Source organism: Heptranchias perlo, unplaced genomic scaffold (assembly GCF_035084215.1).
Source record: "Heptranchias perlo isolate sHepPer1 unplaced genomic scaffold, sHepPer1.hap1 HAP1_SCAFFOLD_215, whole genome shotgun sequence".
NCBI lineage: Eukaryota > Metazoa > Chordata > Chondrichthyes > Hexanchiformes > Hexanchidae > Heptranchias > Heptranchias perlo.
The window spans coordinates 435,926-453,127 of record NW_027139229.1 but is presented as its reverse complement, the minus strand read 5'-3'; the positions used below and the strand labels follow the sequence as shown (position 1 = coordinate 453,127).

The following is a 17,202-nucleotide window of genomic DNA, read 5'->3' as shown; positions in this document are numbered from 1 at the left end:
TCTGCCCATTTCACCAGTCTGTCTATGTCCTCCTGAAGTCTGTCACTATCCTCCTCACTGTTTACTACATTTCCGAGTTTCGTGTCATCTGCAAACTTTGAAATTATACCCTGTATACCTGAATCCAGGTCAATAATGTATAACAAAAAGAGGAGTGGTCCCAACACCGACCCCTGGGGGATACCACTCGACACTTCCCTCCAGTCTGAAAAACAACACTTGCATGAAAGATTAGAGCAGGAGAGAAAGAAAGGAAATGTGTACAGCCTGTCAGGCACTGATAATACGACCAGAACAGTGCTCAAAACAGTGTAATAACATGATCGGAATTGTTCAGGGGGGCGAGAAGTTAATGGGAGTCCTTTCACAGCACACAGAGGCTGCCACGCAGTTATGTAATAAAATCTGTGTTCGCCACGTGTAACAAAACAATCAGGGAAAAGGAGAGAGCAGTGAGAAACCCACAGACAGTCCTATCCGAACCCTCCCCCCAGGCCTGGGTAAAGACATGGACACTGACCAATAGCCCGAGGCACTGATATTATTATCGGGGTACAGAAACCCACTTCTCCTGAACTAGTAAACCAGGAGGGTCAATGTCAGCCTGAGCTTTTCACTCAGCACAGAACGGGGTTAAGGAGCAAACATCAGAACTGTTTTGAGAGAAAAAGGATAAAAGTAAAAGGCTCCAGGGTTTCTGTCCTCTCTTTAAAAGTGTGTGTGAATGTTGACTTTTTGGAGCTGCTGGCTCCGCCCCTTTCTGCCCTTCAGCATTAACCCTTTGTGGTCCTTAGCTTAGTTAACATTAAGACTGGTACAAGTATTTCAATCTTTGTTTTAACTGCAGAAGTTCATTTTTCCTCAGTTATATTCAATGGATTTACATCTGCAAAGGCAGAAAGAAGAGGAAGATGCCTTGTCGTCTACCGGGTATCTCTGAGCAAGTGCTGTTCTAACTTTATACATGGGAGTGTTATCTGAGGTACTGAGTCCCTCTGTTTTTTGAATTAGAGGAATTGAGGCTAACTGTCCCGAGTTTATAGACTGAGTGTCTGTTCAGATTATTAATGATCAATACTGGTTTTCTGTGATTGGCCACCACAGACAACTGGTTAAATATATATTATGTGAGCAGTCTCCACTTTGTGATGTGGGATTGGACATTAGAATTGGCATTTCTGAGTTCATTACCCATTGGAGGGAATCAATCATTTAAGCCGCATCAGAGCAAATAAGGAGTGATTGTTAAGTGTGATTGAAGTTATGTTAAATATCGGAGTCTGTGAATGCAGACGATGTGTAAGAAAGCAGAGTTAGATACAAGGCATTAATGAAATCCACTTTAAAATTGAGTCCTTCAAACTCTTGGGAGATTTAAGATATTCCTGCTTTGTCTCATTCATTTTGGTCTATTATTGAAGAAATCATAGAAAGGTTACAGCACGGAAGGAGGCCATTTGGCCCATCGAGTCCGTGCCGGCTCTGTGCAAGAGCAATCCAGCTCGTCCCACTCTCCTGCCCAGCAAATTTTTTCCTTTCAAGTACTTATCCAGTTCCCTTTTGAAGGCCATGATTGAATCTGCCTCCACCACCCCCTCAGGCAGTGCATTCCAGATCCTAACCACTCGCTGTGTAAAAAAGTTTTTCCTCATGTCACCTTTGGTTCTTTTGCCAATCACCTTAAATCTATGTCCTCTGGTTCTTGACCCTTCCGCCAATGGGAACAGTTTCTCTCTATCCACTCTGTCTAGACCCCTCGTGATTTTGAATACCTCGATCAAATCTCCTCGCAACCGTCTCTGTTCCAAGGAGAACAACCCCAGCTTCTCCAGTCTATCCACGTAACTAAAGTCCCTCATCCCTGGAATCATTCTAGTAAATCTCTTCTGCACCTTCTCTAAGGACTTCACATCTTTCCTAAAGTGCGGTGCCCAGAACTGAACACAATACTCCAGCAGTGGCTGAACCAGTGTTTTATAAAGTTCATCATGACTTCCTTGCTTTTGTACTCTATGCCTCTATTTATAAAGCCCAGATCCCGTATGCTTTTTTAACCGCTTTCTCAACCTGCCCTGCCACCTTCAATACCCTCAGATCTCTCTGTTCCTGCACCCCTTTTAGAGTTGTGCCCTCTAGTTTATTTTGCCTCTCCTCGTTCTTCCTACCTAAACATATCACTTTGCATTTTTCTGCGTTAAATTTCATCTGCCAGGTGTCCGCCCATTCCACCAGCCTGTCTATATCCTCTTGAAGTCTATCACTATCCTCCTCACTGTTCACTACACTTCCAAGTTTTGAAATTGTGCCCTGTACACCCAAGTCCAAGTCATTAATATATATGAAGGAACGCAGTGGTCCCAGTTAATGCAGTGGTCCCAGTTAATGCAGTGGTCCCAGTTAATGCAGTGGTCCCAGTTAATGCAGTGGTCCCAGTTAATGCAGCCTGGGTTTACTGGGATAAGTTTGGAATCTGTGGTCCAAACGGACCCAAGTCAACAGAAACATCAAAGTCGCTTCTGCCATCTCCATGGCAACAACTGGAGCCATCTCGTGACTGGACTGTACTCACCAAACCCCAGGTCAAAAATACCTTTACCGCTTACACTAAAGAATTAATAAAATAAAAGGGTATTGAACATCTCTCAACAACAAAACAGGATTGTTACACGGTGAAGGGTAATACTAGTTACACGGTGAAGGGTAATACTAGTTACACGGTGAAGGGTAATACTAGTTACACGGTGAAGGGTAATACTAGTTACACGGTGAAGGGTAATAATAGTGTGAATGTCTTCAAGCAACTGATGGCTATTGCTTGGATTTATCAGATTTTCAATTCCTAAAGAGACACGTTTTTGAATTTTGGACCCTTCCACTGATTTTGTTACACAGGACACCTGTGGAGTTGCTCTTTAAGGCAGCAATGTTAGAAATCGGGAAAACATTTTGTGCCTTGATGAATAATATTTGAAAATCAGATCTATCCATTAAAAAAATCAAAGAGGAGTAGCTAGACCGAATTAGACAAATTTATTTGAGAGAATTTATATCCACTTGATCAGGAAAATCATATCCAAGACTTTAAGTTGTATTATTTTATTTTACATTAAATTGATTGCAGCAGGTTTATAAATCCACAGGGTATATTGTACCACCATTAAATGCACAAAGAGTTATAAATAAAAAAGAGTGAAAGGGAGTTTGGAGAGTTGTAAAGTAACAGGATAATGTCTTGTTTTAAATCAATTCAGACTTTTCAAATCTCTGCTTCTTTAAATGTGTTTGCGAACTACACTCCCAAGGTTTTAATCCAAGTTTATTCAGCCAAGACAGTAATTAACCCCTTACTTCTATTCTCCCAGGATCAGATCTACAATTCCACGTGAATGTTCACTAATCAAAATGTTGCTACATTGCAGAAAGACATCAAGAGTTTTATACATTTCAGGACTCACACTGAGCACCTCAAGTTTTGACAATTTGCTTTGATCTGACGATGTCTACAGACATCAGAAGAATATCATCAAATGTCCCAGCATGGTGAAAAGGGGGGAATAAAGGTTACCCCTCTCAAAGACCCAGCTTTAACTCATTCAGTGTCCTTTTATCAGCTTCCGACACAACTTGCTCGAAGGAAGGGGACCAAGCCACTTTGGTTCACTCTGAAAGCAACTGTGAGGCTCCTGCCTCTGCTGTCAATCAACTCAGCCTGCACATCACTTGTTTGACAAAATATCAAACCAGCGACATATAGTACAAGTACTGCAAGAACACAATGGTCTCTCTAAACTTACAATACAACCTGCACAAAACATTAGGAGGGGGCCACCCACCCACTGAGAAAGGGGGTGAACTGATTCCAAAACACCTGATAAGAGGTCCAAGCATTCCCACGATGCCTGACCAGACCTGATACCTGCTGAAATAACAGTGATCTCGAGACGCACTTGAGACTGTTGAAGAGGTTGTCCCATTACACATCCCAGGATTCAGCCCTCGCAGCAATCCAACTGTTTCTTTCAAGCTTCCAGCACCAGTTCTCCCTGTGCCCCCGTGAGACTCACATCAATGATGTAAGGAAATAGGCCAAAGTTCCAGATTACATCACTGTCTGGGATGGTGAGGAATGTCCCCTGTCACAGGTTCCATTTACTAGCCTCAGCAGTGAGGAGCAGTTTGTTGCTTATTTTCACTGACCGACTCAATCTAGAACACATCGCCGACTGTCTCAATCTAGAACACATCGCCGACTGTCTCAATCTAGAACACATCGCCGACTGTCTCAATCCAGAACACATCGCCGACTGTCTCAATCCAGAACACATCGCCGACTGTCTCAATCTAGAACACATCGCCGACTGTCTCAATCTAGAACACATCGCCGACTGTCTCAATCTAGAACACATCGCCGACTGTCTCAATCTAGAACACATCGCCGATTGACTCAATCTAGAACACATCGTCGATTGACTCAACCTAGAACACATCGCTGACTGTCTCAACCGAGGACACATCGCTGATTGACTCAACCTAGAACACATCGCCAACTGTCTCAACCAAGAACACATCGCTGACTGTCTCAACCTAGAACACATCGCCGATCGACTCAACCTAGAACACATTGCCGACTGTCTCAATCTAGAACACACCGTTGACTGTCTCAATCTAGAACACATCGTCAATTGACTCACTCTAGAACACATCACCGATTGACGCACTCTAGAACACATTGTCGATTGACTCAATCTAGAACACATTGTCGATTGACTCAATCTAGAACACATCGACGACTGTCTCAATCTAGAACACATCGCCGATTGACTCACTCTAGAACACATTGTCGATCGACTCAATCTAGAACACATCGCCGATTGACTCACTCTGGAACACATCATCGGTTGTCTCAATCGAGAACATATCTTGGCTCAATCCAGATCATATTGGCAATTGGATAGCTCTTTCAAAGAGTCGGCACAGGCATGATGGACCAAATGGCTTTCTCCGTGCTGTACCTTCTATGATACTGTGATTGGCTCAATCCAGAACACATCACCGATTGGCTCAGTCCAGAACAAATCACCAATTGTCTCAATCCAGAACACATTGCCTAGCAAACCCGTGGCCATTTTCATAGAAGAGCTGGGAGTTCTCCCGGTGTCCTGGTCAACATTTATCCCTCAACCAATACTATTAAAACAGATTAACTGGTCATCCATCTCATTGCTGTTCATGGGATCATGCTGTGCACAAATTGGCTATTGCATTTGTCCACATAACAACAGTGACTGGATTTCAAAAGTAATTCATTCATTGGTTGTGAAGTGCTTTGGCATGTTCTAGGGCATTATATCAATGCAAATTCTTTCTTCTATCGTCTGGTTGTGAAGGACGATCAGGACAATATCATTTTGAGGAAGAATTACTTTGAATTCGAGACTTTTGTTCCACACACCCTGGCATTATTCTGGTTACATGTGAAACTCCTCCTTTCATTTACTGAGCTCAAGGGGAAGCAGATCCACTGAATAACCCATTTATCTATTGTTATATAAGAAATCAGTCCCGTTATTGCCATCTCTCAGTCAGTGCCCGTGGAACCCGTACCCCAGTGAGAGTCAGTGCCCGTGGAACCCGTACCCCAGTGAGAGTCAATGCCTGTAGAACCCATACCCCAGTGAGAGTCAGTGTCTGTGGAACCCGTACCCCAGTGAGAGTCAGTGTCTGTGGGACCCGTACCCCAGTGAGAGTCAGTGTCTGTGGGACCCGTACCCCAGTGAGAGTCAATGCCTGTAGAACCCATACCCCAGTGAGAGTCAGTGTCTGTGGAACCCGTACCCCAGTGAGAGTCAGTGTCTGTGGGACCCGTACCCCAGTGAGAGTCAGTGTCTGTGGAACCCGTACCCCAGTGAGAGTCAGTGTCTGTGGGACCCGTACCCCAGTGAGAGTCAGTGTCTGTGGAACCCGTACCCCAGCGAGAGTCAGTGTCTGTGGAACCCGTACCCCAGTGAGAGTCAGTGTCTGTGGAACCCGTACCCCAGCGAGAGTCAGTGTCTGTGGAACCCTTACCCCAGTGAGAGTCAATGCCTGTAGAACCCATACCCCAGTGAGAGTCAGTGTCTGTGGAACCCGTACCCCAGTGAGAGTCAGTGTCTGTGGGACCCGTACCCCAGTGAGAGTCAGTGTCTGTGGAACCCGTACCCCAGCGAGAGTCAGTGTCTGTGGAACCCGTACCCCAGTGAGAGTCAGTGTCTGTGGGACCCGTACCCCAGTGAGAGTCAGTGTCTGTGGGACCCGTACCCCAGTGAGAGTCAGTGTCTGTGGGACCCGTACCCCAGTGAGAGTCAGTGTCTGTGGGACCCGTACCCCAGTGAGAGTCAGTGTCTGTGGGACCCGTACCCCAGTGAGAGTCAGTGTCTGTGGGACCCGTACCCCAGTGAGAGTCAGTGTCTGTGGAACCCGTACCCCAGTGAGAGTCAGTGTCTGTGGGACCCGTACCCCAGTGAGAGTCAGTGTCTGTGGAACCCGTACCCCAGTGAGAGTCAGTGCCTACAGAAGGGGACAGGGGAAATTCAGAAATAAATAGAACATGACATAGGAAAGCAGAGTATATTTACAGATTGTACTTGGATCTCCAGCAAACTGAAATGGAAGTGACTGAACAGTTTTTTGCACAGATCTTATATTTTTGCACAAGGATCAATAACATATCATAATTCTTGTGTGTCAAGTATTGATTGGTTACAGATAACTGTATAATTTTGGGTACAGATTTGATTAAAGCTATCCATATGCGTGAATTATTAATAGATTACACACTAGATTCACTGCTGAGGTAATCAATCACTAACCATGACCCGCTCTGAATCACAAAGAATGAAAGGCATCCTTGGCCGTCTGTCAAGATTCATTCAAGAAATGATGGGACAGCTCGTCCTCCGTCTCAACCTTACTGACTCACTACTTCCCACCCAGCACTGTGGAAAGGAGACCATGGGCGGACACCCTCTGAGTACAGAGCCATCACTCAGAGCTGTGCACACACCAAAGGAATTCACTACAATGCTCTATTCCCATGACCCATGACTCCACTAACGGTTGGTGTTCGGACCTTCTTGGAGACGGTCACAGTCTCGTCATTGGGGATTCAGTTTCAGGAGCTCCCTCACTCCAGAGCCAACAACTGATTTTTGTTTTCTTGCTCCACGAGGAAAACTCTCGCCTCTGAGTCAAAAGGTCTTGGGTTCGAGCCCCACTCCAAAGACTGTCGGAGGGTCAGTACTGAGGGAGGGCCGCACTGTCGGAGGGTCAGTACTGAGGGAGGGCCGCACTGTCGGAGGGTCAGTACTGAGGGAGCGCTGCACTGTCGGAGGGTCAGTACAGAGGGAGGGCCGCACTGTCGGAGGGTCAGTACTGAGGGAGGGCCGCACTGTCGGAGGGTCAGTACTGAGGGAGCACTGCACTGTCGGAGGGTCAGTACTGAGGGAGCGCTGCACTGTCGGAGGGTCAGTGCTGAGGGAGCGCTGCACTGTCGGAGGGTCAGTACTGAGGCAGCGCTGCAATGTCGGAGGGTCAGTACTGAGGGAGCGCCGCACTGTCGGAGGGTCAGTACTGAGGGAGCGCCGCACTGTCGGAGGGTCAGTACTGAGGGAGCGCCGCACTGTCGGAGGGTCAGTACTGAGGGAGTGCTGCACTGTCGGAGGGTCAGTACTGAGGGAGTGCTGCACTGTCCGAGGGTCAGTACTGAGGGAGCGCTGCACTGTCGGAGGGTCAGTACTGAGGGAGCGCCGCACTGTCGGAGGGTCAGTACTGAGGGAGCGCTGCACTGTCGGAGGGTCAGTACTGAGGGAGCGCCGCACTGTCGGAGGGTCAGTACTGAGGGAGCGCTGCACTGTCGGAGGGTCAGTACTGAGGGAGTCTCTCAGATGAGATGTTAAACCGAGGCCCCGTCTGTCTTCAGGTGGTTGTTAAAGATTCCACGGCCATTCGCGGTGTCCTGGCCAATATTTACCCCTCGAACAACATCACTAAAAACAGATCAACCGATCCATCTCATTGCTGTTTGTGGGATCTTACTGTGAGCAGAATGGTTGGCAGGTTTTCCTACAAAACAATAATCACTGTATTTGAAAGTAACACAATGGGGGAGAAAGAAAATTGGATAAGGCCTATGTTGAGGCGCGGGTCTCGCGATCCACTATTGCCCCGCGCCCGATTGTCTCTGTGCAGACAGGACGAGACTTTCGTCTGGCCTGAGGACTTACCGTCAAGCAGCGTGAAAAATCAGCGTTGACACGAGGACTCAATGCAATTCACACTTCCCACCAGCAGGGGCAGCCCCAATCTCTTAAAGGCAGGCTGTCTCTTAAAATCTCTTAAAGGTGGCTGGTGCCTGTTAATTGCTGAAAATAACAGTCTGCTGTCTGCACAGAGTCTGAACGGAGATCAGACATCACACACGTAAAACACCGATGCAGGTCCGGTCCTTATGTTTACAAACTGATGAGTTATGTTAACACATTGAATAAAGGTTGCACACTAATAAATTCCACATCCTCCAATCTGCCAGACCTCACAATTCTGCTGATCTGAGTTGGTACCAGGCCTGTGAGACTGCGTGCACCAAGGTTCTCTGCTGATGCAATAGAGGCCTTGGTGCAAGAGGTGGACAGAAGGAGGGACATCCTATATCCGCAGGGGGAGGGTGGGGAGGGGGCAAGAGGCCCTCCAGAAATATACCCGAAAGGCAGTGGGAGGCAGCGGGGGACGAAGTCAATGCCGGGGCACAGCATCATGAACATGGATGCAGTGCAGGAAGAAGTTCAATGCTTTGACATGAGTGGTCAAGGTGAGTGAGGTCAACTGTCAAGTGGCGTCTCCTACCAACTGCACCACACACTACACCCCCATCACCCACATACCAACAAACTCTTCCCATCAGTACTCAACTCTTCCAATCAGATGCTTCCTCTCACCCTCACACATTACCACTGTTGCAAACCACCCACCCACAACTCACAGGCCACACACACTGGCAGCTATTCAACCATGACAGGCACATCACTCAGACACACGTCCCACTTTCTTGCAGGAGAAGGTGGCGCATATCAAGAGGCAGCAAGTGGCCGTGGCATTTAGCCCCTCGAGCCTGTTCCGCCATTCAATGAGATCATGGTGGACCTGTGACCTAACTCCATAAACCCGCCTTAGCCCCATGTCCCTTAATACCCTTAGTTCACAGAAAGCTATCAATCTCAGATTTAGAATTCACAATTGAGCTAGCATTAACTGCCATTTGCAGAAGAGAGTTCCAAACTTCTCCCACCCTTTGTGTGTAGAAGCATTTCCTAATTTCACTCCTGCACGTCCTGTCTCTAAATGTTAGGCTATGTCCCCGTGTCCTAGTATTGAAGTCTAGGAGACCTCCAAAAACAGTTACAAATGTCTCGGCAGCCAGAAGCAATAATCCAGCCACTAACCTGTAAATCCTGCGTGGTCCCTTTAAATAGCACAGGTGGGGGGTCCTGCATGTTCAGATGGTCGGGGTTAATAATGTGCGTTGAATTGAGCGTTAAGTCCCAAAATGGTGTTTCTCAGTTTAAATCAGCGTTGCACACTGATTGTATCCATGTGGCATGTGCCAACTCCGATACCAAAATGGTGTCCATTGCACGTCACACTGAAAATGTGCGAGCGCAGCCAAGACGCCATCTTGGATGTTCGAGAGGCCGCGTAGCACCGAAACAATGGGTGCTACACGGCCCAATTCAGTGCCCTGTGTGTCTGCAGCACTTGGACACGTTTCTGGGATGTGATAATATGCTGTATAAAATATCGAACTCAATTCAACGGACAAACTCAGAGCAGGGAGTGCAATCGATGGAGGGGATTGGATGGAGGGCAATGGATGGAGGGGATTGGATGGAGGGGATTGGATGGAGGGGATTGGATGGAGGGGATTGGACGGAGGGGATTGGACGGAGGGGATTGGACGGAGGGGATTGGACGGAGGGGATTGGACGGAGGGGATTGGACGGAGGGGATTGGACGGAGGGGATTGGACGGAGGGGATTGGACGGAGGGGATTGGACGGAGGGGATTGGACGGAGGGGATTGGACGGAGGGGATTGGACGGAGAGGTTATCCTGCAGCAGCAACCAATACCTGGACCCCGTCTACTGGCGGGGTGGGAACACTGCCTGCTGAAAATATTTAAATGTGCCCAAGCCCAGGAAAGTCTCCATGGCTAGCCCCTGGTACCTTGGGCAAGGGGAACGCCTGCCGTGCCACACTCATGCCACAGGTCTGCCGTGCCACACTCATGCCACAGATGGCACAGTGACGGGAAAGGCCGGCTTTACTGTCTGCAGCTCTCATTCCTCCACAAGGACGTTGCCATGGACTTTGGACCGGTTTCTCTTGTGAATTAAAGAAAGACTCCCATTTCAATCACACCATTCACCACCTCAGGACGTCCCAAAGAGCTTTACAGCCAATTAAATACTTTTGAAGTGTCGGCACTGTTGTAATGTAGGAAACGCAGCAGCCAATCTGCACACAGCAAGATCCCACAAACAGCAATGAGACAAATTATCAGATAATCTGTTTTAGTGATGTTGGTTGAGGGATAAATATTGGCCCCAGGACACCCGGGGGATCCACCCTGCTTTTCTTCGAAATAGTGGCCGTGGGATTTTTTACATCCACCTGGGAGGGCAGATGGGGCCTCGGTTTAACGTCTCTTCCGAAAGACGGCCTCTCCGATAGTGCAGCACTCCCCTTTGAACCAGGTCATGGGTTCAAGTCCCACTCCAGACAGTTGATCCCATAATCCAGGCCGACACTCCCAGTGCAGTACTGAGGGAGTTTTAAATTTCTTTTTGGCAGGTGGGCCAGAATGGGAGGCAGCATTTAATGCCCATTCCTGGTTGCCCTGAACACATTAAGAGTCATCGACACACTGTGGATTTAGAGTCACATGTGGGCCAGTCTTGCAGGTTCCCTGCCCTGATTTGTACAGCAATCTGGGACTTTAATGCTCAGTTTCGGATTTACTGAATTCGCAACTGGCTGCGGTGGGTTTCAAATTACATCTCTGGTTTCTCATCCATTACTGTAACCACGAGGCTACCGCACTCTACGCCCTGTCGGATCCCCCAAAGCTGTGACCCAACAGGCCAGGAGCTGGGCACTGCACACAAACATAGATGGAAATACAATATTCAGAGAAACAAAGACCTGCATTTCTATCGTGCCTTTCACAACCTCAGGACATTCCAAAGCACTTTACAGTCAATTAAATACTTTTGAAGTGTAGTCACTGTTGTAATGTAGAGAAACACATGAGCCAATTTGTGCACAGCAAGATCCCACAAACGGCAATGTGATAATGACCAGATAATCTGTTTTGAGTGATGTTGGTGGAGGGATAAATATTGGCCCCAGGACACCGAGGAGAACTCCCCCGCTCCTCTTCGAAATAATGGCCGTGGGATCTTTTATGTCCCACCTAAGACGACAGACCGGGCCTCAGTTTAACATCTCATCCGAAAGACGGCACCTCCGACAGTGCAGCACTCCCTCAGTACTGGCCCTCCGACAGTGCAGCACTCCCTCAGCACTGACCCTCCGACAGTGCGGCACTCCCTCAGTACTGACCCTCCGACAGTGCAGCGCTCCCTCAGTACTGACCCTCCGACAGTGCAGCACTCCCTCAGTACTGACCCTCCGGCAGTGCGGGGCTCCCTCAGTCCTGTACTGGGAGTGTCAGCCTGGATGATGGGTGCGAATCTCTGGAGTGGGACATGAACCCACGACCTCCTGACTGAGAGGTGAGAGGTGAGAGTGCACCCACTGAGCCCCGGCCGACACCTTTAGGAGGGTAAAAGTGCCGGGTCATTAAAGCGGGGGGCGGGGTGTTTATGACAACTCCCAGCAACCCAGCCAATCAACAGTAAGAGCAGCGAGGACATGGACAGACCCACATGGACATTGGCCCAGACTCCCGTCCAATGCATTTTTTTGGTTGCATCAACCAACATCCCCACAGCCTTTTTCTGCAGAAATTCTGCAAATTTGCAGAAATTAAATTGATTTTTTTTGCAGATAAGCACAAAGTTTTGGAAAAAGGTCCCAGCCTGTCTGGCACCAAGTCACAAACTTGCTTCTAATCAGCTGCAGCTACACACTCAATGCTGAAATTAGTGACCAGGTACCAGACTCCCGGCAAAACGATCCAAATGTTTACATCCGAGCGGACTCTTTGAATGAAATGAAAAAGAACTACTTAGCAACTGAGCTCGTATCAATTGCCGTTTGTGGAAGAGAGTTCCAAACTTCTACCACCCTTTTTGTGTGTAGAAATGTTTTCTAATCTCACTCCTGAAAGGTCTGGCTCTAATTTTTAGACTGTGCCCCCTACTCCTAGAATCCCCAACCAGCGGAAATAGTTTCTCTCTATCCACCCTATCCGTTCCCCTTAATATCTTATAAACTTCGATCAGATCACCCCTTAACCTTCAAAACTCTACAGAATACAACCCCAGTTTGTGTAATCTCTCCTCGTAACTTAACCCTTGAAGTCCGGGTATCATTCTAGTAAACCTACGCTGCACTCCCTCCAAGGCCAATATGTCCTTCCGAAGGTGCGGTGCCCAGAACTGCTCACAGCACTCCAGGTGCGGTCTAACCAGGGTTTTGTATAGCTGCAGCATAACTTCTGCCCCCTTGTACTCTAGTCCTCTAGATATAAAGGCCAGCATTCCATTAGCCTTCTTGATTATTTTCTGCACCTGTTCATGACACTTCAATGATCTATGTACCTGAACCCCTAAGTCCCTTTGGACATCCACAGTTTTTAACTTTTTACCATTTAGAAAGTACCCTGTTCTATCCTTTTTTGATCCAAAGTTGATGACCTCACATTTGTCTACTTTGAATTCCATTTGCCACAGTTTTGCCCATTCACCTAATCTATCAATATCGCTTTGTAATTTTATGTTTTCATCTACACTGCTTACAATGCCACCAATCTTTGTGTCATCGGCAAACTTAGATATGAGACTTTCTATGCCCTCATCTAAGTCGTTAATAAATATTGTGAATAATTGAGGCCCCAAGACAGATCCCTGCGGGACTCCACTAGTCACATCCTGCCAATGTGAGTACCTTCCCATTATCCCTACTCTCTGTCGCCTTTCGCTCAGCCAACTTCCTAACCAAGTCCGTACTTTTCCCTCGATTCCATGGGCTTCTATCTCTGGGTAAAGAGGTTTGTCCTGAATTCCCTATTGGATTTATTAGTGATATTTTATATTTATGGCCCCTAGTTCTGGTCTCTCCCACAAGTGGAAACATTTTCTCCACGTCTACCCTATCAAACCCTTTCATTATCTTAAAGACCTCGATCAGGTCACCCCTCAGCCTTCTCTTTTCTGGAGAAAAGAGCCCCAGCCTGTTCAATCTTTCCTGATAGTTATAACCTCTCAGTTCTGGTATCATCCTAGTAAATCTTTTTTGTATCTTCTCCAGTGCCTCTACATCCTTTGTATAATATGGAGACCAGAACTGTTCACGATACTCCAAGTGTGGTCTAACCAAGGTTCTATACAAGTTTAATATAACTTCTCTGCTTTTCAATTCTATCCCTCTAGAAATGAACCCCAGTGTTTGATTTGCCTTTTTATGGTCTTATTAACCTGCGTCGCTACTTTTAGTGATTTGTGTATCTGTGCCCCCAGATCCCTCTGCTTCTCTACCCCATTTAGACTCTTATTATTCAAACAATACAGCATTGGATTCCCATTGAGAGGGGCTGGTACACTCGGAAGAGCCATAAATTTACTCTCCAAATCACTCAATACCACAATAATCACAACAACAGGTAAAAGTGGGGTTTTTGGAGACTGCTCCTCCTTGTCACCTTCTGATCAGGGCAACCTGTTCATAGAGACACCAGGCCTGAGGTTACACTGAGTTCACACAGTTGAAAGTTATTCAAAAATGTACAGCTATATATAATTTATTACATGTTATTTAACTGGCACCATCAGCCAGCTGGGCGGGTTGGAAATTAGACCATTACCTCATTTCATTTCCCCTGCTGAGACTCTCTCTCTCTGTATCTGCCTCTCTCTGTATCTGCCTCTCTCTGTATCTGCCTCTCTCTGTATCTGCCTCTCTCTGTATCTGCCTCTCTCTGTATCTGCCTCTCTCTGTATCTGCCCCTCTCTGTATCTGCCCCTCTCTGTATCTGCCCCTCTCTGTATCTCTCCCTCTCTGTATCTCTCCCTCTCTGTATCTCTCCCTCTCTGTATCTCTCCCTCTCTGTATCTCTCCCTCTCTGTATCTCTCCCTCTCTGTATCTCTCCCTCTCTGTATCTCTCCCTCTCTGTATCTCTCCCTCTCTGTATCTCTCCCTCTCTCTGTATCTCTCTCTGTCTCTGCCTCTCTCTGTATCTCTCTGTCTCTGTATCTCTCTCTCTCTCTGTATCTCTCTCTCTCTGTCTCTGCATCTCTCTCTCTCTCTGTCTCTGTGTATCTCTCTCTCTCTGTCTCTGTGTATCTCTCTCTCTCTGTCTCTGTGTATCTCTCTCTCTCTCTCTGTGTATCTCTCTCTCTCTCTCTGTGTATCTCTCTCTCTGTCTCTGTGTATCTCTCTCTCTCTGTCTCTGTGTATCTCTCTCTCTCTGTCTCTGTGTATCTCTCTCTCTCTGTCTCTGTGTATCTCTCTCTCTCTGTCTCTGTGTATCTCTCTCTCTCTCTGTGTCTCTGTGTATCTCTCTCTCTCTCTGTCTCTGTGTATCTCTCTCTCTGTCTCTGTGTATCTCTCTCTCTCTCTGTCTCTGTGTATCTCTCTCTCTCTGTCTCTCTGTATCTCTCTCTCTCTCTCTCTCTCTCTGTATATCTCTCTCTCTCTCTGTCTCTGTGTATCTCTCTCTCTCTCTGTCTCTGTGTATCTCTCTCTCTCTCTGTCTCTGTGTATCTCTCTCTCTCTCTGTCTCTGTGTATCTCTCTCTCTCTCTGTCTCTGTGTATCTCTCTCTCTCTGTCTCTCTGTATATCTCTCTCTCTCTGTCTCTGTGTATCTCTCTCTCTCTCTGTGTATCTCTCTCTCTCTCTCTGTATATCTCCCTCTCTCTCTGTCTCTGTGTATCTCTCTCTCTCTCTGTCTCTGTGTATCTCTCTCTCTCTCTGTCTCTGTGTATCTCTCTCTCTCTCTGTCTCTGTGTATCTCTCTCTCTCTCTGTCTCTGTGTATCTCTCTCTCTCTCTGTCTCTGTGTATCTCTCTCTCTCTGTCTCTCTGTATATCTCTCTCTCTCTCTGTCTCTGTGTATCTCTCTCTCTCTCTGTGTATCTCTCTCTCTCTCTCTGTCTCTGTGTATCTCTCTCTCTCTCTGTCTCTGTGTATCTCTCTCTCTCTCTGTCTCTGTGTATCTCTCTCTCTCTCTGTCTCTGTGTATCTCTCTCTCTCTCTCTCTCTGTATATCTCTCTCCCTCTCTGTCTCTGTGTATCTCTCTCTCTCTGTCTCTCTGTATATCTCCCTCTCTCTCTGTCTCTGTGTATCTCTCTCTCTCTCTGTCTCTGTGTATCTCTCTCTCTCTCTCTGTCTCTGTGTATCTCTCTCTCTCTCTGTCTCTGTGTATCTCTCTCTCTCTCTCTCTCTCTGTATATCTCTCTCTCTCTCTGTCTCTGTGTATCTCTCTCTCTCTGTCTCTCTGTATATCTCTCTCTCTCTGTCTCTCTGTATATCTCTCTCTCTCTCTGTCTCTGTGTATCTCTCTCTCTCTCTGTGTATCTCTCTCTCTCTCTCTCTGTATCTCTCTCTCTCTCTCTGTATATCTCCCTCTCTCTCTGTCTCTGTGTATCTCTCTCTCTCTCTGTCTCTGTGTATCTCTCTCTCTCTGTGTCTCTGTGTATCTCTCTCTCTCTGTCTCTGTGTATCTCTCTCTCTCTGTCTCTGTGTATCTCTCTCTCTCTCTGTCTCTGTGTATCTCTCTCTCTCTCTGTCTCTGTGTATCTCTCTCTCTCTCTGTCTCTGTGTATCTCTCTCTCTCTGTCTCTGTGTATCTCTCTCTCTCTCTGTCTCTGTGTATCTCTCTCTCTCTCTGTCTCTGTGTATCTCTCTCTCTGTCTCTGTGTATCTCTCTCTCTCTCTGTCTCTGTGTATCTCTCTCTCTCTCTGTCTCTGTGTATCTCGCTCTCTCTCTGTCTCTGTGTATCTCTCTCTCTCTGTCTCTCTGTATATCTCTCTCTCTCTCTGTCTCTGTGTATCTCTCTCTCTCTGTGTATCTCTCTCTCTCTCTCTGTATATCTCCCTCTCTCTCTGTCTCTGTGTATCTCTCTCTCTCTCTGTCTCTGTGTATCTCTCTCTCTCTCTGTCTCTGTGTATCTCTCTCTCTCTGTCTCTGTGTATCTCTCTCTCTCTCTGTGTATCTGTGTATCTCTCTCTGTCTCTGTGTATCTCTCTCTCTCTGTCTCTGTGTATCTCTCTCTCTCTCTGTCTCTGTGTATCTCTCTCTCTCTCTGTCTCTGTGTATCTCTCTCTCTCTCTGTCTCTGTGTATCTCTCTCTCTCTGTCTCTCTGTATATCTCTCTCTCTGTCTCTCTGTATATCTCTCTCTCTCTCTGTCTCTGTGTATCTCTCTCTCTCTCTCTGTCTCTGTGTATCTCTCTCTCTGTCTCTGTGTATCTCTCTCTCTCTCTGTCTCTGTGTATCTCTCTCTCTCTCTGTCTCTGTGTATCTCTCTCTCTGTCTCTGTGTATCTCTCTCTCTCTGTGTCTCTGTGTATCTCTCTCTCTCTGTCTCTGTGTATCTCTCTCTCTCTCTGTGTCTCTGTGTATCTCTCTCTCTCTCTGTCTCTGTGTATCTCTCTCTCTCTCTGTCTCTGTGTATCTCTCTCTGTCTGTCTCTGTGTATCTCTCTCTCTGTGTATCTGTGTATCTCTCTCTCTCTGTGTATCTCTCTCTCTCTGTGTATCTGTGTATCTTTCTCTCTCTCTGTCTCTGTGTATCTGTGTATCTCTCTCTGTCTCTGTGTATCTCTCTCTCTCTGTCTCTGTGTATCTCTCTCTCTCTGTGTATCTCTCTCTCTGTGTATCTCTCTCTCTCTGTGTATCTGTGTATCTTTCTCTCTCTCTGTCTCTGTGTATCTCTCTCTCTCTGTGTATCTCTCTCTCTGTGTATCTCTCTCTCTCTGTGTATCT

At 47.0% G+C, this 17,202-nt stretch overlaps 1 protein-coding gene across 1 annotated transcript in view; it reads right to left on the bottom strand.

Moving 5' to 3' along the window:
• LOC137310095 (collagen alpha-1(V) chain-like) overlaps positions 1–17,202 on the bottom strand; it is a gene marked incomplete at its 3' end in the record, with an annotated part of 258,789 nt that overhangs the window by 128,089 nt on the left and 113,498 nt on the right. The window lies entirely within an intron of this gene.